At 41.9% G+C, this 23,638-nt stretch overlaps 1 protein-coding gene across 1 annotated transcript in view; it reads right to left on the bottom strand.

Annotated features, from left to right (window-relative positions):
• Nucleotides 1–23,638, bottom strand: part of LOC147698063 (lysozyme g-like) — a 171,939-nt gene that overhangs the window by 135,710 nt on the left and 12,591 nt on the right. The gene's annotated exons all lie outside the window — the stretch shown is intronic.

Below are 23,638 nucleotides of genomic sequence, written 5' to 3'. Positions count from 1 at the left end.
ACACACACACTCACACATACACACACTCTGCCTAAACATCAGCGGCGGCTGGCTCAGGTAAGCACGGTAGGGTGGGGCAGGGTGCCTTATTTCATTGTCCGTTGGCTTCCCTCCTGCCTGCCTCACCATGCTTACTTGAGCCGGCCACCACTGTTACACATGCACAGCACACACACATTCACACATACACACAATCTCTTACATTAACACACTCAAACCTGCAAGCACGCACACAACATACATACCTTTTTTAAAACAATGTTACTTACCTCAGCTGCAGGGAAAGGCATATTCCAGCTATGTGTACTACATTTTTTATTAAATAGTAAATAATGTAATATTATTCACTATAAGTATAATAATGAGTTGACAAAAAACGAGGTGAGTGAAGCTCCCACCGACATTCATAAGGACAAGTTGCTTCTGGATCCTGCCACGGATTTTGCCACTGCTGATGCTAGGGGCCGCAGAGGCAGTGCCAAGGGTCACAAGGGGGATGCCAGGGGCCTACCCTTAAATGATGTCCATGATCCTCACGGCACAAACTTTGATGTAATCTTTTTCGAACTCTAGATGAATCCACTGGCACCGGCGGCAGACTAGCCCAGCACCATGTGACTCTGGGCAATAGCTTGCTTAATCTTCCCGACGGCCCCCAGCGCCTAGAGACCGTTACGGGTGATTGTGCACTTTACAAATGTGGATTATTAAGAAAAAAGAAAACTGGAGATGGCATTTCCCTTTATCAGTATTCTGATACTGCCTAACTGTACCTTAGTGTGCCATCTTTGGAAGACAGACATTTACTGCAGTCTTAAATTAGTTCTCTAGAGGATTGGATGGTCTCTTTCTATCTCGAGATAAACTCTGGAGTCTTGTCTTACTCCAGCAACTCTCCTGTCCAATCCTTGCTTTACAGACTCTCATCATCAGGGATCATGATCATTCTCATTCCGTCGATCAAACCTGAGGGTCACTTGTCACACAAGATTACAACATTAATCCTTTCTCAAAATTTCAGGATAGTAGCTGTTAGGTCGAATGAATGCACAACATGAAGGTCTACCCAAAACTTCCTTAGTGCCACTAAAAGTGGAAAGTGGTTCTATATTGTGCAAATTGCCTAATCACTGAAACCAAGATTTCAGATCATAGCATCCCTCTGTTGATCACACTCTGCAGGCGTTTTAATGCATTTACATTACATTTGGAAAGCCTGATTTCTGTAAGGCATTTTAGATTGATCTCTTTCAGATTCACTTGATAGCTAGAAAAGTTCTCATCCCCATTCCTCTCCGCCACTACCCAACTTTCTTCTCCCTCTCCATGGGGCCGATTCACAGAACTAACTTAAGACAAAATCCTAAACTCACTACCATTTTGGTATTCACAGAAGGCACTTACTCATTTTGGTATTCACAGAAGGCACTTACTCATTTCGGTATTCACAGAAGTTAGGACTCCTAACTTTAGGACTCCTAAATGCATTCTGTGAATACCGAAAGTCTTAAAATTAGGAATTGTCTTAGTTTAGTAGTAGTAAAGTTAGGACTCCTAACTTTAGGACTCCTAAATGCCTTCTGTGAATACCGAAAGTCTTAAAATTTATATTTTTTCTCAGTTTAGTAGTAGTAAAGTTAGGAGTCCTTACTTTACCACTCCTAAACTAAAACAAATCCTAATTTTAAGACGTTCGGTATTCACAGAAGGTATTTAGGAGTCCTAAAGTTAGGAGTCCTAACTTTACTACTACTAACCTGAGAGAAATCCTAATTTTAAGATTTTCGGTATTCACAGAAGGCATTTAGGAGTCCTAACGTTAGGAGTCCTAACTTTACTACTCCTTAACTGAGAAAAATCCTAATTTTAAGACTTTCGGTATTCACAAAAGGCATTTAGGAGTCCTAAAGTTGGGAGTCCTAACTTTACTACTCCTAAACTGAGAAACATCCAAATTTTAAGACTTTCGGTATTCGCAGAAGGCATTTAGGAGTCCTAAAGTTAGGAGTCCTAACTTCTGTCAATACCAAAATGAGGAGTGCCTCCTGTGAATACCAAAATGACTAAGTACCTTCTGTGAATACCAAAACGGTAGTAAGTTTAGGATTTTGTCTTAAGTTAGTTCTGTGAATTAGGCCCCATGTTTGCAAGATGGCTCAGTGAGTTCAATACCTGCCACTGACACCTGGTGTGATTTGAAGATCATAAGTTCGAAGCCCGGCAAGACCAATCCAGCCTTCCAAGCTATGTTAATTGAAAGCCATTAAAATAGGGACTTGTTGTTCAGAGTGCTCTGAAATGGAAGAAAAACTACAAAAAGAAATGAGCACTGGCAAAGCCAATAGGTTTCGCCTTTTGGCTATGCCAAGGAAGATCTATTGGCTGTGCCATTGCTTTTTAGCAATGATGTTCAGCAGGTGCACAAAGTTAAAAATTGTTATGGCTGATGCTGTACAGCTAAAGCTGTTACTCAAAGTCAGGCGAGGCCAAGAGGACACATCATCTGCAATATACCTGGAGGAAACATTGCAAAATTGACTGAGGCCATTGGAGATTTGCTTTTAAACCTCCTCACATAAAGACAGGGGAGGTCAATGTACTAGCAGATACGTTTTCTGACTGGATTGAGGAAGGAGCAAATAAGCTGGCTCCTCCAAACTGGTTAAAAGCCACAGATCTCTATTCAAAGCAGAATAGGACTCCCCTAGGCTTAAAGAGTTAGAGACTGTGCAGGAGACAAGAAAAACTATGGAGGACTAGTTATCTATTGGATGAAAAAGTAAGCTATAGGAAGCTTCAGTCTGATAACAAAGCTGAAATAATAGTTGCAAAAAGAAAATGTCCATGGACAAAATTACCACAGCCAGCAATTCCTTTACTTTTTCTAACAGTCAAGTTGCTCTTGTGCCCTCCGAATGCAAGAACATTGGTCCCTACTTACAAATTTTTGCGATAACTTAGCCAACTTCTTTAAGAACAAGGTAGAAGATGTCTACAGGGTTTCCACAGCAGAATTTGTTTTAATTCTCTAAGTTCTATAAATGTGGCTTCCAATAATAGCTTCCCAACTTTAAACAATTTTCCACCTTTGACAACTGATGAGGATGTTCACATGATTAAACTTACCAAATCTGGGCCCGACCAATCCTTGTCCTATGAACATTTCTCATGATCTGGCCAGTGCATTGGCCCCCTCACTCACAGACCTACTGAATAATATCCTGGACTTCAGACTGGAAACAAGTTTCAATCCTTCCCTTATTAAAATAGAAGCCACACTAGATCCCAGTAAATTGGAAATCTATTGCCCCATCTCGAGATTTCCAGTACTAGCATAAATCCTGGAGACACCTCAATGTGGTTCTCTCTGACTTTCTAAAGCAGAAGAGTATCCAGGATGGATCACAATTAGGTTTCAGGAAGTCACACAGTACGGAATCTGCTCTGATGGTGCTAACCGAGGAGATTCATTGAATAATGGATGGAGGGGGAAAGGCTGTGATGGTCCTTTTGGACCTATCCGCAGCCTTTGACACTGTAAATCATTAAGTTATGAAATATCAACTCATGGAGATAGGAATAAAGAATAATGCTCTCAATCTTTTGGCTTCCTTCCTCAGCAACAGAATTCATTAAATCCCATTTGGAGACTTTACTTCCAATGCTTCTTCTCTGCAGTGTGGGGTTCTGCAAGGGTCCTCACTAAGCCCTACATTGTTTAACATCTATATTGCCCCATTAGCTGCCTTGAGTAGATCTTTCGGATTGAACACAATATCATATGTAGATGATACATAACGTGTTGCTTCCATTCACACACATCTAGACAAGGTAGCTATGAGATTTAGGAACTGTATGTCAGCAATTGTAAAATTGATATATAGTCAATGCCTAAAATTGAACTCAGACAAGAAGGAGGTGCTCCTCTTTGGATCAGACTTATCATTTTGGAACTCTTCTTGGTGGCCTTCCTCACTTGGCCCTTTACCCACCCCAGTTACCAAAGTAAAAAATCTGGGAGTGATCTTTAATTCTAAATTAACCTTTAAAGTGCAGACTAATCAGTTGATTTCTTATTGCTTCTACCTCGTAAACATTCTAAAAAAAAGTGGTACCTTTCATCCCCACAGACTTACAGACAACTTTGGTTGTCTCTCTAGTGCTTTCACAGTTAGACTACTGCAGTGCCATTTATAGGGGGCATGCAACAAGGGCTGATAATAAAGTTTTAGAGACTGCAAAATGCTGCTATTCGTCTCTTGAAAAACCTTAAGATACATGAATCGGTTGCTAAAGGGCTCATGGACCTACAGTTTATCTGAGGGAAAAATGTCATGGTACACCCCCAGAAGATGCTTGTGATATACCTTTGCTAAGACAATGTTATCCCCCAAGTTTTGTAAAGCCACCTGAGGTGGTAGAAGCTTTGTGCATGCTTCTGTTCTCTGGAAATAAATGCCACTGCATCTAAGGTCACAATCAAGCCTTATGTTCTTTAGAAAGCTTAAATAACATAGCTCTTCACTTCGCTTGTCTAAAAAATCTTTTTTGATTATGTTCTTTTGTGATTTTGGAACAGCAGATATCAGCGTCAAGACACCTTAGGGCATTCATCACGTTTTGTAAATTTAAATCAAATCAAAACTTTAATCAACCTAAAAATAGTCTTTTTTTAAGTATTTATGATAAGGTGCATTATTTTTTTCATTTATTATCTTTATTTCGATCACTTAGACCATAAAAGATATACATCAAAAGTTAAAACACACAAGAATAATACATATTCATAAAACAAAAATTTTAAAAATCACTACGGTTATCATCTTATGGTACAGATTCAAAGTGCTGGTGCAAGGTAGGAATCAAACTGCTAATTATGTTTAAAAATCACATTTGTTATAATAGATAAAACCAATTGCAATCCCTTCAAATTTGTGCTTGTCTATGCTTTGGATTTTACAGTGCCTGTACCAGATGCGTATCAGAGTTCAGGATATGGCAAGTGCGCTTGTGCCAAATCGCTGTTAAGAATTTAGCTACCGCAAATACAATAGGAGGTGATAGATCCGTCTTGAGTATTCTGTAAGCTGGAATGCAATGCCTAAAGCCTACGTTTTTAAGAAGAGGAACAAGCCAATACTTTCTAGATTTTTGATAGGCATTGCAAAAGAATAAAACATGTAATTCATTTTCCAACTGGTTTAAACATGCAGGGCATTGCTTAGTGGAGGAGGACTGACACCAGGTAATTGTAAATGCTCTAAGGGGGAGGGTACCATACCTCCACTGCAAGAATAACTTCCTGGTCAGTACAGGACAGATTCCATCAAGGACCTGCTCCAAATGATAGGAGTCTTTGAATTGGATAAATGTATTTGTTAAAGTCCCCAGCCTCGAGTTCCCTAATAAGGTATTTAATTTTAAATCGTAATATTCCTTTGTTAAACATTTGCGCGAGACCTTACTACAAACGTTTTCAGGGTCTAGCCATAATTGTGACCTTCCCAGATTTTCGCATACCTTTTTTATGTATTTTAACCAGGGAATGTTCGCCAGATTTGGTAAGCTTAAAATCTCTTTCAGTTCCTTCCTATAAATCAAGAGCTCTGGAGTACTCCAGAGTCGTCGCCAGAATGTTAGTGGTTTTAGGCCCATGTATTAATGTGCATGTATGTCTTATTAAATATAACCGATACATGATACATCTTTCTAATTAAATATATTAAAGAACGATGACCTTGTCTGTTGTCTGATGGTTTTGGCCACCTTAAACACAGCATAAAATATTATAGCATACTCATAATCCTGCCATATACTAACTAGACCTGCAGTGATGACCATAACCATGTACTGTATGCATGCACTGTGTGATGCATTCAGGTGACCTTATTGTGGAATGTGGGGTTATTAAAAGAACTCTTGATAGGAAGGCTGTGAATTCACCCAGTGGTGATATGAAGGGGTATGAACACATTAAATTACATGTTCATTTAGTGTAAAAAAGGAGCAGCATGGCTCACTGCTCTTGCCCTCCTCAAATTTAACGAGGTATTAAATGGTGTACCGCACATTCTCTGGCTGGGTTACCAATCAACCCGCATGTATATGTGTTTTATTAATTCATGCAGCAATCCATGAAAACACACTGCAAGTTTCACATTCCAAAGTGACTTAAATCATTCAAACCTATTACCTTCAGGTTCGCTGAAGAAAAACTAAAGTTTAAGTAACATCATAGTTAGGTGAACATTTCAGTGACAACATAACGTTTTAAGCATACAAAACCACTGAAATTCAGCAGTTATAGTTATAATATGTAACTATAAATCATGCTCTAAGGTAACTATAACTCCCCTGCCATGCACAGTTTTCTCATTAATAATTTCATTGCAAATGTTGCAGTGATATTATCAATGATGTCATAGAAGATGTCATGAGGGAGGCCAGGCTCTGCATCCACACCCTGCAGGCAGCCAACCCCACACCACACACAGCCTATTGGTGTAGCCACCCTACCCAAGCCACTTCAAGCCATGGGGACCCATACCCCAGGGCCTTTACTTTTATTTAAGAAGAGAGGGTGCAAGGCCCCTTTCTTCAAGCCCTTTGGGCCTGGGGCTTTTTTACATTAAGGGTATTGGGGGCTCAAGCCCCCCACCCTCCATGAGCCAATAGTGGCCCCAGAGATCAACATTCTCTGGGGCTAAATCGCAATCAACATAGGAGGGGGGCCATGCAGCCCCCTCCCAGAGCCTTAATAGGTCCTGGGGACACCATCTCCGGGGCTGCAGTTAACTTAAAGAGGAAGGCGGTACAGAGCCTCCCTCCCCTAACCTATTGTGGCCCTGGGGACACCATCCCCTGGGGCCTGCCTTAATTCTAGGTGGATGACCCAGTGCCCACCTGGGGCACACACAAAACAGCATTTTGGGGGTGTGGGGAGAGCCACACCGGCCACCTCCCTGCATTTCTATCGCCCGGCAGGAGCAGCTGTTTTTGTTTGCTGGGCTTGAGCAATGTGTGTTTCCCTGTCAGCACGAGCAGGGGCAGGGAAACAAAAGTCTGCTCCTAGCCAACAGGAGCATTTTCAAAGCTTGCACCCTGTGAAAACAGATCTGCATTCCTGCAAGCAGGGAAGGCATGTCTGCTCCCACTCAGAGGGACCTTTAAAAATGAACCCACCAGGTGGGAGCAGACATACATTTCCTTGACTGCTCTAATGCAGGCAGGAAAGCTAGTGTGTCCCTGGGATGGGCTCCTCAGGACACCGTAATTGACCTAGCCCAGGAAACAGGGTCCCTGAGACCATTACAGAGTCAGGGAGTGGGTCCCGGGTCACCCTTCTCTTTAGTTTTAGATAATCCCCAGGGGATGGAGTGCATGAGGCCTCTGGAGGATGGGGGAAGGGGTCAGTGTGACCCTCCTCTTTTTTTAGGATGTCAGACCCATGGGATGGGGTGCCCGAGGCCCGTGTAGAGTTGGGGTGAGGGGCTGCATGCCCCTTCCCTATTTTACAATGTTGACCTTGGGAGAAGGGGTCCCTGAGGCTGGTAGAGCGTCAGAAAGGTGGGCCAGGTGCTCCTCCCCTTTATTTCGATGATAGCCCCAGCAAATGGTCTCCCAGAGGCTCTGGATGAGGGTCATGCGCACCCCTCCCTTAAATATAGGTTTTCTACCACTGCCACAGGCCCATCCCAAGGAGTATTTTTTTGCAGCAGCATACTTTTTTATTATTGATTTGAGGATCCTCCATGATTTTGCGGAAATGTGTTGTTTTTTTGTTTTTCTAAACATTTCTGGCCCCAGGCCTAGGGGGTCAGGGTATTCCAACCCTGCCCCCTCATGTCTTTTTAGGATCTTTTTTCTAGGACTCTGGACTAATGATGTCATGGCAGCCAATCAGATCTCAGCATGAGATCTCTTAGGACCACAGATCTGACACAGAGTGAAATACGTTTTTGATCTTAGTTGCTCAAAAATGACTGAACAGACTATACAAGGGAGAGGCTCTGGAAGAGGGGGCTGGTTACATCAACGGCATGTCTGCTTTGCCAGGCGGACCAGGGTGACTTCTTACACACAGTCTGGTGCTGCCCTGTCCTGGCACCTTTTTGGACAGAGTTTTTGACTATTGGGGGGAGTGTTGGAGCTGATTTGCCGCGGACTCCACAGTGCGCCTTGCTTCATATCTCTGACTACGTAAATGGGAACAGGAATCTCTGGACCCTGCTGTGGCTGGATTTGGTAATAGCCAAACAGGACGTCTTGTGGGCCTGGAAAGATGCCACTGCTCCTTCGCTGGATCAGTGGAAGGGAGGATTGGAACACTGCCTAGGCATGGAACACTCTATTTATATTGTGCAAGGGTGCCCTCAGAAGTATTTTAAAATCTGAGAGTAGATGTACAGCTTATTGCTGGATTCCCTTTCAGCCATGCCCCTGGCCAAGGGAGTAGCTCAAAGCAGAGATAAGAACTTTCATGCTCTTTTCGGGGGCGGGTGGGAGAGGAGGAGTGGGCAGATGTGCAAGACCATCTAATGTATTTCAATCATTCTGTGGTTTTATTAAAGGGTGTTTTGTAGGTATTTTTGATTTGATCACCCAAAGTAATAGATGAGAATGTTGTCATCAGTGGTCATGGGGAAATATCTGTCAACATTCATGATCTATATATGCACTAATCTATATGTCACCTCTACTGGTGGTCAAATAGAGATGTATGGTTTTGTTTGTTTGAAAAATCTAATAAAAAGTATTTGGGAAAAATAACTACTGAACAGATTTACACCATATTACAAAATGTTTTTGCAGTATCACTCTTCAATTTTCCTACAGAAAAATGAATGGGGAAAATGGATTTTGGGACCCCTCCTATTCTTGCCCACAGCTTGATTGATCACCCTGAAACTTTCCAGGAAGTAGCTGAGGAGGATGTGACTTTGTTTCTGGAAAGTTTCATGAACATTCATCAAGCAAAGGCAAATGTATTAGGAATACTAAAAGTTTTTTTACAATGGAAAGGCAGACCTAACTATAACTACCCAGTGGCAAAACACGTCGGCCATACCTGCACTCAATAAAGGCATTGATCACTGTGTTGACGAATTGCTGTGCCGCTTCTTCTTTCCACATTGTGGCTGTCACAAGGAGTTTTGGGAGAGGAGACCTAATATGATATATATTTATGTGCATTCACTGAAAAAAACAAAGGTTACAGGGACGTTATAGTTAGGCTGATGTTTCACTCATACAAAACCAGAGAAATTAAACAGTTAAAGTTAGTGAACTAGCTACAACTCACGCCGCCACAATGCACTGCTTATGACCTCACATATTACATCACTCATGGCCTGATCAGTGACATCACTGATGATATCACTGGTTACATCTCAAATTACATCACTGATGGCATCATCCACATAATCTCTGACATATCCACTCACACCCCTTATAACCTTTCATGCACCCACTCACTGATTCATAGATCAACACACCCATCCACTCTCTCACCCATACAGCCACTCATACACCCACCCACTCACTCACTAATACAGCCACTGATATATTCAGTCATACACTCACATAGCCACTCACACACTGAGTCAGTCACCATAGAGCTACTCACAAACCTCCTCACTCACCCATACAGTCAATTACACCACCACTTACTCACCCATACAGTTACACACACACTCACTCATATAGATACTAACAAGTACTCACTCACCTATACTGTCACTGACAGAAGCACACACTTACCCACACAGTCACTCTTAAATTCACTAACTCATCCATACAGTAACTCACATACCCCATCATGTACCTATACTGCCTTTCAAATGCCCAGTTATTTACCCATATACCCCTGACACATGCACTCACACACTGATACAGCCATACACACACTCACTCACCTATACAGCCCCTCACACATGCACTCACTAACCCATACAGCCACTGACTCACCCAGTCGCTCATCCATACAGGCGCTCGCACACACACCCTCACCCACCCACAGAGACACTCAGAAGCCCATAGAGGTACTCAGACAACCAATCACTCACCCATCTAGAATCTCATGTACCCACTCACACACCCATACAGCCACTTAGACAGCAACTGACAAGCAGACACTGGTTCACACAACCAGTTGCTCACCTATACATTTATGGAGACACCTAATCACTTATACTCTTAGTCATGCACCCACTGAATCATTCAATCAGGCACTCATACACCCACTAATTCACCAATGCACCTTAGCATATATATATTTAACACTAATAAACTTTTAAAAACATTCACAGTCACTGGATGGCGTCATCAGTGATTACATTCGAGATGTCATCAGTGATGCCATCAGTGATGTCACTGACCATATCATGAATGATGTAATATGTGAGGTCATAAGCAATGCATTGCGGGTGCGAGTTATCGGTATCTCACTAACTATAACTGCTGAATTTCCACTGGACACAGCCTTTTTTCGTTATTATTTTTTCATGTAAAGGGAGGGGGGCCTATCGGCCCCCTTCCTGGTCCATTATTGGCCCCACGGACCCTTTCCCCCGGGACCTGCACACTTAAAAAAAATAAAACATTTTAAAAGGGAGGTGGGCCTTCGGCCCCGGGGACCCCCATCCCTGGGGTCTGTCCCCTTTTAAAACAAATATTTTAAAAAAAACAAGGGAGGGGGGCCAGGCCTGTAGTGTTGTGTGGCGTTTTAGGCTCCGAGTGAATTCTCCCAATTCATGCCCTTATATAGGTACAATTCACATAGCCCATGCAGACAAAATACAGGCATGGCTACTTCCACACCTACCAAACATCGCAACGATTTCTTGGAAAATCGGCTCAAGCAGTTAGGGAACTTCCCTTGCTTGAATATTGATTTGACCAAGAACTCAGGTACTTTGCAAAGAACAACTATTCCCTAGGGGAACTTTCCTGACGTTAATATGCCCGACTTTACGTCAATCTATAGCATTCCTTAACACCTTCAAGGTATATATATGCCTTCACTTGCTATGGCAAACTACAGTGGTTTGGAGCAGTTTGACTATCTGCTTGCCCGACGCAGCTCGCTACAGCAAGTGCCGAAGGAAGCCGACCATCCAGCTGACGCACTGATCAAGAGACTGCCTTTCTCTCGCTGAGAATCCAGCTCCAGTGTTTCCAAGCTCCCCTTGGGAAATCGAGTCCTGAGACAGAGATACCAGACCTCCTTCATTCTAAACCAAGGTATGGAGCGGATTAGAACCTAAAGAACCCTTTGTTAGATTCTTGGCAAAAACAACTTAACCTATGCTACACAATACTTACTTCTTCCCGCATACTAGACTTAGGTTAGGTACATTGTGGTAGGCGTATTTAGAAGCACCAGTTGAGTATTTTAGTCAATGTTATTTATGTATGTATTTTTATATGGCTTAGAAACCATAAAATGCTTTTACAGTATTATTTTATAATACTCTTCTCGCTTTAAGCATTATACTTTGCAGTCTTCTTAACGATTGTAGCAGTTCACTTCTCTTGTATGAGAAAAAAGACTGTTCATTAAACCTTTTTATTGAAAACGCCCGTCTCTCTATTTCTCTGCAACTCTGTTGAAACGAAGTATGCACGATTGACTGAGTGAAATACTTATCTATTGTTACCGGCGAACAACTTTTATAACGCAACTTTTAGCACGCAGTGCTATTACAACGCAGACTTTAAAACGAAAACCATTACAACGCATTACACTGGGGGGCGCTCTAGGATAGGGAATAGTTTTAATTTACTATCCAACACCTTCCCTAGTGTCCACGGGTACTGGTGTTGGAATAGTAAATTAAAATATTCACTATCCAGCACCCCCAGTGTAATGCGTTGTAATGGATTGCGTTTTGAAACTTGTGTTGTTACAGCATGCATGGTAAAAGCATGCGTTGTAACAACGTACATCCATTGTTACCGTGACTCTAGAGATATATTTCTTATTCTTGAGAAACAAAGTTGTCATGTTTATGCAGTTGTCAGAAACGAATCCCTTCTTGTGAATTCAAGAAAGTTTCTAGTGACCTCTTAGTTAGCTGGCACTCTCTATTAAGTTTAGTATATTCGATAGAGACCTAGTCAGCCTCAGTCCTACGTCTAATCTATAGGATATATTATTCCAATGCGCAGAGCCTATTGGGAATATAGGAACTACACTACAGTAGTGTGGGTGCCCTGGTCCCACCTAGGGTACCCACATTTAAAATGCTGTGGACAGCAGGGGGAGCCTGAATTCACCAATGGTCCCCGCTGGCTCCCCGCCTCCTGCATGAGCTGGCATTGCTCTGACACCCAAGGAGCTGCTAACATGCAGCTCCCTGGATCCCAAAGCAATGTGTTGGTTTCCCTGGTCGCTTCACAGCGGGCAGGGAAACAGACACATGCTCTGCTTTCAGCAAGTGAGAGCATTTTCTGCTCTCGCTTGTGGAAAGCAGAGCACTTGTTTGCTATAGCTTGGCAGAGCGGTGCTCCCTCCAAGACATAGCAAACTGCAATGTTCCAGGGATGGACTCCCCAGGACATTGTTGGTACTAGACCTGAGGGTGGTGGTCCCCAAGGTCATGTAGGGCTCCTGTGGCTCCCTCCTTTGTTAATTAAGCCCTGGGGAGGTGGTGATCCCTGGGGCTTGGTGTCCGCAATGATCCCCTTGATTATTCCCCTGCTTTTAAAAAGAAATCTATGTATCTTGGGGCGGTGGCGTCCCTGGGGCAGCGGGGGAGGCCTTAGGGCCTCCCTCACGTTTTGTTTAAATGAAGAACAGTTTGCCTCAGGGGGATTGTAGTATACTGTCTCTGACACGAGATGGCACGTGGTTTGACTCGTGTTATCTCGTGTCAGTCGCTTTCTGTTTTGTGCACATGCCACTGCATCTTACGAAATATGTAAGTTATGCGTTGCTTGGAACGATGTAGGCATTAACTGTTTTGACTGGACTTGCTCCAGACGTGCTTCATTAAAACTCCTTCTTTAACAAGCTTCCTGAGACCCTTAGTCTTTCCTACACTGGCGACGAGGGAAAAGGACATTATATTTCCTAATTTTATTTGATTATGAAGAAGATTTCATCAACGGATTTAAAAAAAAAAGGAAATCCCGACTTCAAGCAACTTTTAACTTGCGGAGCTACTGGAACCTGCGGACTCCCACAGATTCGAATTTAGCAAACGCTCGCTTTCATCTTCTGAGGTATTTAAATCAATTATTCTTTACCTCGAAGATTTCTTTAGCGCGAGTTGTCCTCAGCGCGAGTCCCTTTCAGTCCGAGCACCAGCCAGCGCGAGTCTTCAACAGCGCGCGCGCGAGAGAGAGCTCCAGCGTGAACCTGAATGCAACACGAGATTTCCTCAGTCTCAATCTACGTCATACGCTTTCAAAACAAGGCCATTACCTTTAGAAAGAAAGCGATTTCAACGGCGGCCATCTTAGATTGGTGAATTTCGTTTGTTTATTTTTTTTCATCGTTTTTTTTTCCCTTGAAGTTTGTGTTCCTGGAATCAATTCTACACGGGTGTTCTTCAACTCGACTTTATCTTAAGGTATTATTTTTGGATCTTTTCCTTAACGTATTATTTCATACAAGTCATCTAATTAACTTATAATATTTTAACATGAGTGGAATTGTTCCTCCTCCTTCGTTCTTGGCAAATAAAGGTGATCCTCCCATGGAATGGGAAATATGGGAACCTGTTTTCTTGGCTTATGTTGAGGTCATGGAAGGTACTGAATGCGAACCTCAGAGGAAATTATCACTTTTAAAACATTGTCTTGGGGGAATTGGTTTAAAAGAATTCGTCACTCTTCCAGCCTTAACCAATCCCGGTGAGAAGAACGTGTATGAGCGTGCAGCGGAACAATTAAAAATTAGATTCGGAAAAAAAAAGAATATTGTTATGGAGAGATTTATTTTCTATTCCCGTAAACAATCTGCAGACGAACCAATTGATGATTTTGTATCTTCTCTCAGATCACTTGCTGTGACTTGTGATTTTGAACACATTACCTACGAACAAGTGTTAAGAGATCAAATACTGATGAGAACAAATAACAAAAAGGTCCAGGAAAGATTTTGGACAACTTCAGATATGTCATTAAATGCAGCTATTGATATCGCAAGGTCAATTGAACATTCAGAGAAGTTTGTGAAGGAAATAAGAGGAAGTGAAAAAGGAGATGTTTTTAGCGTTTCCAAAGAAGGAGAAAAATTTAAGAAACCATTTTCCTTTAAAAATGATTTTTCTAACAATAAGAATGATTCAAAATTTAAGCATACTAAAAGTGATAAGAAGAGCAACACTCAATGGATTTGCTTTAGATGTGGAAGTTCAAATCACTTAGCAAACTCTAAAATGTGTCCTGCCCTTGATAAAATATGTTTAAAATGTAATAAGAAGGGGCATCTAACAAAGTTTTGCAAATCCACTACCATGAAAGTGAATATTGTTCAAGATGTTGATAACTATGATTCACTGGATGAAAATGACATCAATACTGTTATTAATATTTGTGGTAGTGAAGGTGTAAGTAAATTTCCATTGTGTGATGTGATTATAGATGGAAAGACGATTAATATTTTTGTTGACACTTGTGCATGGTATACGCTACTGGGTTTAGATGTTGTAAAAAAAATTGGCCAAACAAAATTTTACTTGAATCCGACATTTCTCCAGGGGGCTATACTGGACATAAAATTTAATTAGTAGGGTATTTTTGGGGGGAAATTACATTTGCTAGTGAATCCACATATGGTAAGATCTATGTTGCAAAGTCTGGGCAGCCACTATTAGGATGGCCACATCAGGACCAATTGGGCATTAAGATAGATCCAAGAGCCAATCCTCCAGTATACGCTGTTGCAAACACCAATGATTCTGATCGAGATCTCATGCTTGATAAATTGAAATATGAATTTTCAAATGTTTGTAGTGGGAAACTTGGTCAGTATTTGGGTTTCAAACATACTATTAAACTCAACGATGGTGTTGTTCCTGTTCGGCACAGAGTTAGGAACGTTCCTCTTACATATAGGGATAAACTTAAAGTTTTACTCAAAGATTTGTGTGACAAAGATATTATTGAGCCCATTGAGTCCTCGCCATGGGTTTCCCCGATTGTAATTTCGGTTAAATCCAACGGCGAATTGAGGCTCTGTGTAGATCTTCGCAGCTTAAATAATTCGATCTGGGTGGATGCTCATCCTTTGCCGAATCTTCATGAGATGGTCTCGACATTAGGAGGTGCTGAGATCTTCTTGTGTATTGATTTGGCAAGCGCTTATCATCAGGTTGTTCTGGATGATGATTCCAAAAATTTGACAGCTTTTATTACGCCAGAAGGTCTCTTCAGATATAAACGTATGCCTTTTGGATTGGCTAGCGCCGCTTCCGTTTTTCAAAGGTTAATGAAAGAGACACTTGAAGGGTTGACAGGGGCAATCGCCTTTCAAGATGATATTCTTGTGTTTGGGAAAAATGTGGAGGAGCATGATGATAATTTAAGAAAAGTTATATCTGCATTATCTTCTAAGGGACTTACCCTTCGCCTTGACAAATGTAAGATTAGAGAAAAAGAAGTGGAATACTTGGGACACTCCATCAGTGGTGCTGGGATTAGACCTAAGCAGAAACACATTGAAAGCATTATTAAAGCCCCTGTACCTGTTTCAAAAGAACAATTGGTAGCCTTTTTAGGACTAATGGAGTTTTATGCAAAATTTATTCCAAATTTCTCTTCCAAAGTAGATTCTTTTAGACCACTTTTAAAGAAAAATGCAAGGTTCTTATGGTCTGATGTAATGACAGAAGCATTTCAAAATCTCAAAGCTTTCATTGTGAATGCACCTTGTTTGAGACCATTTGTTGTGGGTAAAAAATGCACCATCATGGTTGACGCAAGTAGCACGGGGTTAGGTGCTGTGCTCATGCAAAATGACTGCGGAAAAGAGTGGATAATTGCTTATGCCTCAAGGGCTTTGAGGGATGCTGAAAAACATTACTCAGTTATTGAAAGAGAGTTATTAGCGTCAGTTTGGGCAGCTGAACATTTTAAAACTTTTCTATGGGGAACAAAATTCACTATTAAAACTGACCATAAGCCCCTTATTTACATGATGGCACCGGGTGGAGGTTGAACATTATCAGCTCGTCTTGCCAGATTGGCTTCTAGACTACAATCATTCCACTTTGAGATGGTGTATGTAAAAGGGAAAACTAACATTCATGCTGATTGCATGTCCAGATTGCACACTTCCTCTGATGCTTCTTGTGATGATGATGAGTGTGAAGTAGCTTTTACTTCCCAAGATGTCATGTTGGTGTATGGGGAGATATTGGATTTGAGTAAGGAGTCCTGGGCGAGAGAAATGGAGAAGAGCATTGAATTGACTGAAGTTAAGAATTACATTTTACAAGGATGGCCAGAACAAAGGAAGTTTTCAGGCGAGATGATGAGTTATGCTAAGGTTCAAGATGAGTTGGCAATTGAAAATGGGGTCCTCATGAGAGGTGATAAATGTATTCCTCCTTTTTCCTTAAGAGACACTATCATTGGCATTGCTCATGAGGGACATTTAGGAATCTCGTTTACTAGGAGACGAATAAAAGACTTCTTTTGGTGGCCAGGAGTAGATGGTTGTGTGGAACACTTTGTCCAAAAATGTTCAGAATGCGCCAATAGTGATAAGTCTGCTGTCCCTTTGCGTTCTGAACCTTGTCCTGTGGAATGTCCTTTCGGTCCTTGGCAGAAGTTAGGTCTTGATTTTATTGGTCCATTTTCTGTCTTACCTGAACATGAGAGATTTGGCATAGTTTTGATAGATTATTTCTCAAAATGGCCAGAGGTAAAAATGGTTAGAGAGATTACAACTAGAAATGTGGTAGAGTTTTTAGATGAGGCATTTTGTAGAGAAGGTATTCCAGAAGAGTTAGTGACTGACAATGGACCACAATTCACTAGCAAGGATTTTCAATGTTTTATCACTAAATGTGGGATTACTCATAACAAAATTGCTGTGTTCCATCCTGAGTACAATGGCCAGGTTGAAAGATTCAACAGAGTTGTGAAGGAAGCTATCCAACTTTCTGTTAAAGGTAACTTGAACTGGCGTAATGCCCTTCAGTCTATGTTACTGTCTTATAGAACATCTCCCAATTCTGTTACTTTGGTTAGTCCGTTTGAACTTTTAAGGGGTCGGAAACCCAGTACTCGGCTGACTCCGTGGTGGCTGAAAAGAAGTTTGAGTGACTATTGTGGTTTTTCTAAGGTAGATTATGACTTAGTTCGAAACAGAGTCAGTGCATATAAGGATGAGATGAAGAAAAGGATGGAGGTAAAACAGGGGTCAGTGAGTAAACACGTCATTTCGGTTGGTGATTTTGTTCGTATTAAAAGAAAGGAAGGTGTTTTGAAAGGGGGTCAAATTTGGTCACGTCCCAAGGAAGTCATTGAGGTTTTCAAGCATGCTGTTAGAATTGATGATGGGAGTGTTTGGAATTTGAACAGAGTTTCCATATTTAAAGGCAAGGATGCTGTTGTGTCAAATGATGATAGCAATGTTTTTTTTGATTTTGAGTCCGACAATGGGGGTTCTGGGAATTTCTTCTGGGAGTCCTTTGAGTGAGAATGTCACCCTTAGGGACGTTACGCCCATTCCTCTTATGGTACCTTCAAAAAATTGTTCTAGGTCTCACCGCCTCCCTGAAAGATACAAGGATTTTGTCATGAACTAAGATTGTTCGAATTGTATATGCTTTAGTGTCTAAGATTTTATTGTCATGTGTTTTTTTTTATTTTTATCATTCCTTGACTTTATTTTTTTTTTATTGTTTTTTTTCATTCACAGGAAGGGAGGTGTGTTGTATACTGTCTCTGACACGAAATGGTACGTGGTTTGACTCGTGTTATCTCGTGTCAGTCGCTTTCTGTTTTGTGCACATGCCACTGCATCTTTCGAAATATGTAAGTTATGCGTTGCTTGGAACGATGTAGGCATTAACTGTTTTGACTGGACTTGCTCCAGACGTGCTTCATTAAAACTCCTTCTTTAACAAGCTTCCTGAGACCCTTAGTCTTTCCTACAGGGATGGTGGTCCCTGGGGCTTCGAGAGGACCATGCTGACCCCTGCATCATTATTTACACATGCTCCTGGGATCTGGCCCACCCTGGGGTCTATAATAAACGAAGCGCGGGAGCCTGCGCTTCATTGGTTTTTACATTTTGGCGGGCGTCACGGAGCCAGTGTGACCCCCGCTGAAAATGTTTTAAAAAAATTATTTTTGAGCCATGGTGGATCCCTGTGGGACCCCCACAAGAGGCCTAGGGTGTCAGGGTGTTTCTACCCTGCCCCCTTTTTCCTTTTTTTTCCTTTTCTTCTTGTGACTCAGTTGGCAGCCATCTGTTCAGTCACAAGACTGCAGCCAACATTTCCTGGATTGAAGTGTGGCAGCCAATCAGACTTCAGGCACAAGATCAGGAGAGGTGGCGGATCCTTTATATTTCTCAGCAAATACTGAACGGATTTACACCATTTAACAAAAAAGGAAACTTTCTCAACCTAGAGCTACCTTTCTATCAAAATTGGTGTCATTTCATTCAGCAGTTCGGACAATTGCCATCTCTAAAGATTCCCATGGAAATTAGCATGGACAAATTTTGTTTTGCCACTCCCTCCTTTTCTCTGCTCCAACTTAACGGATCACCACGAACTTTTCAGGGCAGCAGCTGAAGTGACTGACGAATTAGTTTGAAAATTTAGCGAAGCAATAAACACAAATTCCATGCAGTCCATGTGCCTTGTTTGTACTGTAAAAAACAATGTGAATGAATAATATTTATAGAAAACAATCAAGTGGCAAAAACATTCCTGGCTGTTTAAACAGCCATCAGCCTGCAGAGGAGAATCCTAAGAGATGACACAGTAAGAGCACTGATGAGAGTGGAGAGACTCTGAAATGCTAATTTCCTTGCAGGTCAAGAGTTAACCTTAATGTCAACAGTCAGGCACTCACAGCCAGTGCAGGCTAAACCACAATCTAATGACAGATCAGCTGGAGGGAAAATTGAAAGTGAAAGAGACATACTTGAACTTACATACATAAATCACCCCTTTGGGGTTGTATACAATGTACGCGATTAAAAGGTTGAAATAAACAACTCAAAATACCAAAAAGGGGAACAGTGTTATAGCCCGTATTAAAATGAAAGTTACCAGCAGTGCCTCAGAAATGGAAATACCCTGTTTCCAAAAGAGGATACATTGTTTTGCCAATAGGAGATAGTATGTTTCTAATTGGAAGGCAACGTGAAGAGAAGACCTCTTCAGAAAAGCTTTGTGAAAAGTCTCTCAAAAAGGAGAGACAGTGTTCTTATGTAAAGTACATTCAGCTTGTGCATCTGTGCTCTTCCTTCGTCTATGGGCTGAGATTGTAGTGAGAGCCCCAGTGTTCAGCAGCTGCTTACCAGAAGCTGTGTGATTTGACAGCAATAGAGAAAGAATGCACTATTGGAAAGTCAAGAAGACAAAGCCTGAGTGAGTGCAAGGGAGAGGCAACATAGTGTGGGGGTAGTTGTGTGGGAGTGGAGGAAACGCACCAAGGAGAAAGCAACACAGGGTCAGAGGAGAAGTACAAGGATGACTGAGTGCAGGGAGAGAGGAGTACACTGGGGAGACTGCTTGAAAACATATGCATTCCCATGGAGTGATTAAGCCAAGAAAAGTAAGCATTTGCAATGCAATAGGTCTCGCATTTGTGAGACATAGAACAATTGGTTTCGTAAATATCAAAGCGGCGCTGTGTTCAAACATAAAGCACGGAGCCCATGCACATAAAAGTTATGTGTATGAAGGCCCGTGAAGCGGCTGCCATGGTATTAAAAAAAGAAACATGAAAGCGGGCAGCGTGTTCAAACATAAAGTGCGGCGTCCGAGTTGTAATTATGAAAGGGGGTGCCAAAATGGAGCCTCAAAAGCCCGGTGTGTTGTTATGGAAGTGCTTGGCGGCACATGAAAAAAAAACATGAAAGCGGGCACCGTGCTCAAACATAAAGCACAGCGCCTGTTTTGTAAAAATATGAAATTGGGTGCCAAAATGGAGCCTCGAAAGCGTGGTGTGCCGCGCTGAGAGTGCTTGGCAACATAAAAAAATTATGAAAAATGGAGGGCAGGAAGAATGGAACGAGGGTAGAAGACATAGGGGCATATTATCAAGGGGGTTTATCTCCGCTTTTTTGGCTTTAAAAGCCAAGAAAGCGGAGATAGAATTATCTCCCTATTACCTAGCTGTCGCTAACACCAGTTAGCGACAGCTAGTAGGAGATAGCGACCATCTTGCGCCCCACTTTGCATGTCAGTGATATTTATCACTAATGACATGCAAAGTGGGCGTGCCAAGATGTTAGTGACTGGAAACAGTCGCTAACATCGCTATCTCCTATTACCAACTTTTGGAGATATTCGCGCTAAGCGCGAATATCTCCAAAAGCTAACACCTGCCCTGAGCAGTTCTTAGCCATGTTATCCAATGGGAGGTGGATAACATGGCTAAGAGCATTAGCTCGGTAATGCATGAATATCGCTGACTTTTCAGGAATATTCATGCATTGCGGCCGATTTTGATCGCATTTGCGATTAACCTTGGTAATACCAAGGTTTATTTGCGATAAAAATCGCCGCAGTTCAGCAGTAAATTTTTGTCTCTAACCAAGCAATAGCGATAATTATCGCTATTGCTTGGTAATATCCCCACAGTACCTCATAAAAGCGGACGGACACTAATCACTGGAATTCAATCTGTAGTTGAGCAGTGCTCCTGAGCAAGAAAACGAAACTGATGTAGCAGGTTAGGAACCCATTAGGAGGCTGCAAAGAAGAGCGATGCTGGAATCAATCTATGGTAAGCAGCACGCTGGATTACTTTCTGTATAGTGAATAAACCATGTCTTGCAGACAGCACATGCTCACTGACTCTCGACATAAAAAAGGAGTGCTTGAAAATCAAGCAGTGGAAGTAGAGATGCTAGCCAATCAAAGCAATGGTAGAGAGGCAAAGATCCATCGGAAGGATAAATAACAAGATTGACAACTGGGACATGAGTACGAAGCAGGATGCAAATAAGAGTGAAATGAAAGCCAAAAAATGGCAGTGCTTAATTTGAGCCGATGAGGCCTACTGACACCCATTTTTGGGTACCAGCGCTTATTTAATCTCATCAGACTTTGATTAACATTAAGAGAGAGGAAATCAGAAAGGGGTAAAAATGAGGAAGAGCAAGATGAAAAAAACAGTGACAAAGGGAATAAGTAGGGATGTAAAAGAACATGCAGGCATGAGATAAAGGGACAGGGAGTGTCTGGAGATGGATTATAGATGCATGAGGTGGAATTAAGTCTACGTAGCCTTGGTACGCGGCACTGCAACCTTCAGCAGAAGGGATGCAGGTTGTGAGCAAAATGTTGGGGTCCCAGCACTTATTATTTCACAAATTAAGCACTGACCAAGTTTAAGCAATGGGCGGGCTTCAAGTCCCAGTATGTTTCTGTTACGTTCACAACATGTATTTCGCAACAGTTTGGTAAGCTCAACCTAAAAATGATTACACTGCATTCTGATTCTCTATTTGGCTTTTGTAAACTGTGCCTTACTGTTGGCAGTTGTCACACAGTTAAATGGCCAGCTGCCTTGTTGGTGAGATCTGGACTATATAAATACTTCTACATATAAATACATTGAAAAAAAATAAAATAATAAATCAACATACAGCCCTATTGCAGAATTAAATAAAAAAAACACAGCATAGGAATGTGCACTAGTGTCTTTCAAGACAGTCCTGTTAATATTTGTGAATATTCTTCCATCCTACAGTGACCTTCAAGGAGAATAAACTATAAACATAGTGCACCAAAAGACAAGTAAGGAATTTTGCACTGCAACACCTATAAACATTGTGGTGATGATCCAGAGGTGGCTGTAGCTGCTGAGGAAACCTTGACCTGGGGGAATCAATTAGGACAGAGTTCCTAGGTGACTTGGAGGAATGCTCACAATGTGCCTAGGAGAAAAAGACTTCCACAAAGATGGTAACAGAAGCAATTCAGGGCTTATCGCCAAAACAGAGAAGGAAGTGCGACTACAGGTAATGACCGGTAATAGTCTTTGTATCCCTTTGATGAGAGGGCTAGGGCTGTAGATTATTTGAGGACAGCACTCCGATATTCACAGCAAACATGGAGTCAAAGGTAGAATAGCTAGAGAGGACATGGAAAGCCATCAACATCAGGATTCTGGGCAAGGGCGGCTCCTCCATTGGAGTGGAGGAGCATTGGCCCACTTAAATGCTCCCAAAAAAGCCCCACAGCCAAAAAATAAAATGGTAATGAAGTTAATGTCCCTTTGGCCAGCCGTCTTGCAACGGTGATACTGACATGCACGCTATAAACCTCTCAACCCACCTGTCTAAGGTTGAGAGCCTGCACAGGCCTCTATTGTGCAGAGAGACTCCATTCCCTCCAGTCCTGGCACTTCTCTCATGCTGGTTAACGGATGTGTCTGCACAAGCAGGTAAGTGCCTTTTTATTTATTGGATGTATGTATTTGTTATTTATGTTGTGTATGTATTGTATGCCTCCATCCATTTGCCCACCCCTCCATCGCCATACTTCATAGCTGCCATGATTCTGGGTACACCTGCCTTCAAGAGTCCTGAAGAGATGAAGTCTGAGGTTCAACATTTCATTCAAATTGTGTTGTTAGGTTAGGCATTGTGTATGCTTGTACATTTTATAACAGTCTCCTGACACCTCAAGCAAGAACCAAAGAATAAAGATTTGGAGACAGGCACAATGATTACCGTGCCGGGAGACCCCAAATAACAGCATCAAATGACTAGAGTAGAATAAAAAAGAGGATATGGATTGGATTGATTCCGAGGTCTACCCTTTTCCACATCTGTGTCAACCTAGCTTGATGGCAGGGTTGACATGCCATTAAAAGATTCTTGTCCTAGGGTCTGAATGCCCTTTTATGGTTCCCAGCCAGATTGAGAATGCAATATGGCGGATGAATATGCAATATTGCCACTTTAATAACAGCCTGTTAATTGCTGGAAATGAGGAGAAACAGATGTGAAGACGAGCCCTGCTCAAAATTAGCTTGGAGGTGGGTTAAGATGATACCTAGGTCTGATTAAATCTAGTAGAATCCAATGCTAGGCTTTGTAGTCGTCAGAGCTTGCCGTTTCTCTATTGTATATGGGTTAAATTTCCCTCTGCCGACCTTATAAGGAGACTGCAAGCCACCTGTTGAATAAACTAAGGCTCTGGTTTTGTTCTATAAAGTTTGACTTTTCCAACCATGGATACCTGAACTTGGTTCAGTGCACCTCCTGGGGCACTCTCTGTACGGTGGTAAAATATGTTGACAGTAAGCACTGCCTTGACTTACCACCAAGGACACAAAACAGTGGCAGTAAAAAATGTATGTCATCTTGGCACTTGTGGTCATTTGGAAGAAGGGAGGGTGAGTACCTCATGTGGCACAGGGTCAGACTGATTTGTGCCCCACGTACGTGAATTGTTGAAGGTGTTATTGTGTTTTGCAAACCTTGATT

This window comes from Lissotriton vulgaris, chromosome 8, assembly GCF_964263255.1.
Source record: "Lissotriton vulgaris chromosome 8, aLisVul1.2, whole genome shotgun sequence".
In the NCBI taxonomy this organism is placed as follows: Eukaryota; Metazoa; Chordata; class Amphibia; order Caudata; family Salamandridae; genus Lissotriton; species Lissotriton vulgaris.
The sequence above is the reverse complement of the archived record's forward strand: the minus strand, read 5'-3'. Positions and strand labels throughout refer to the sequence as shown.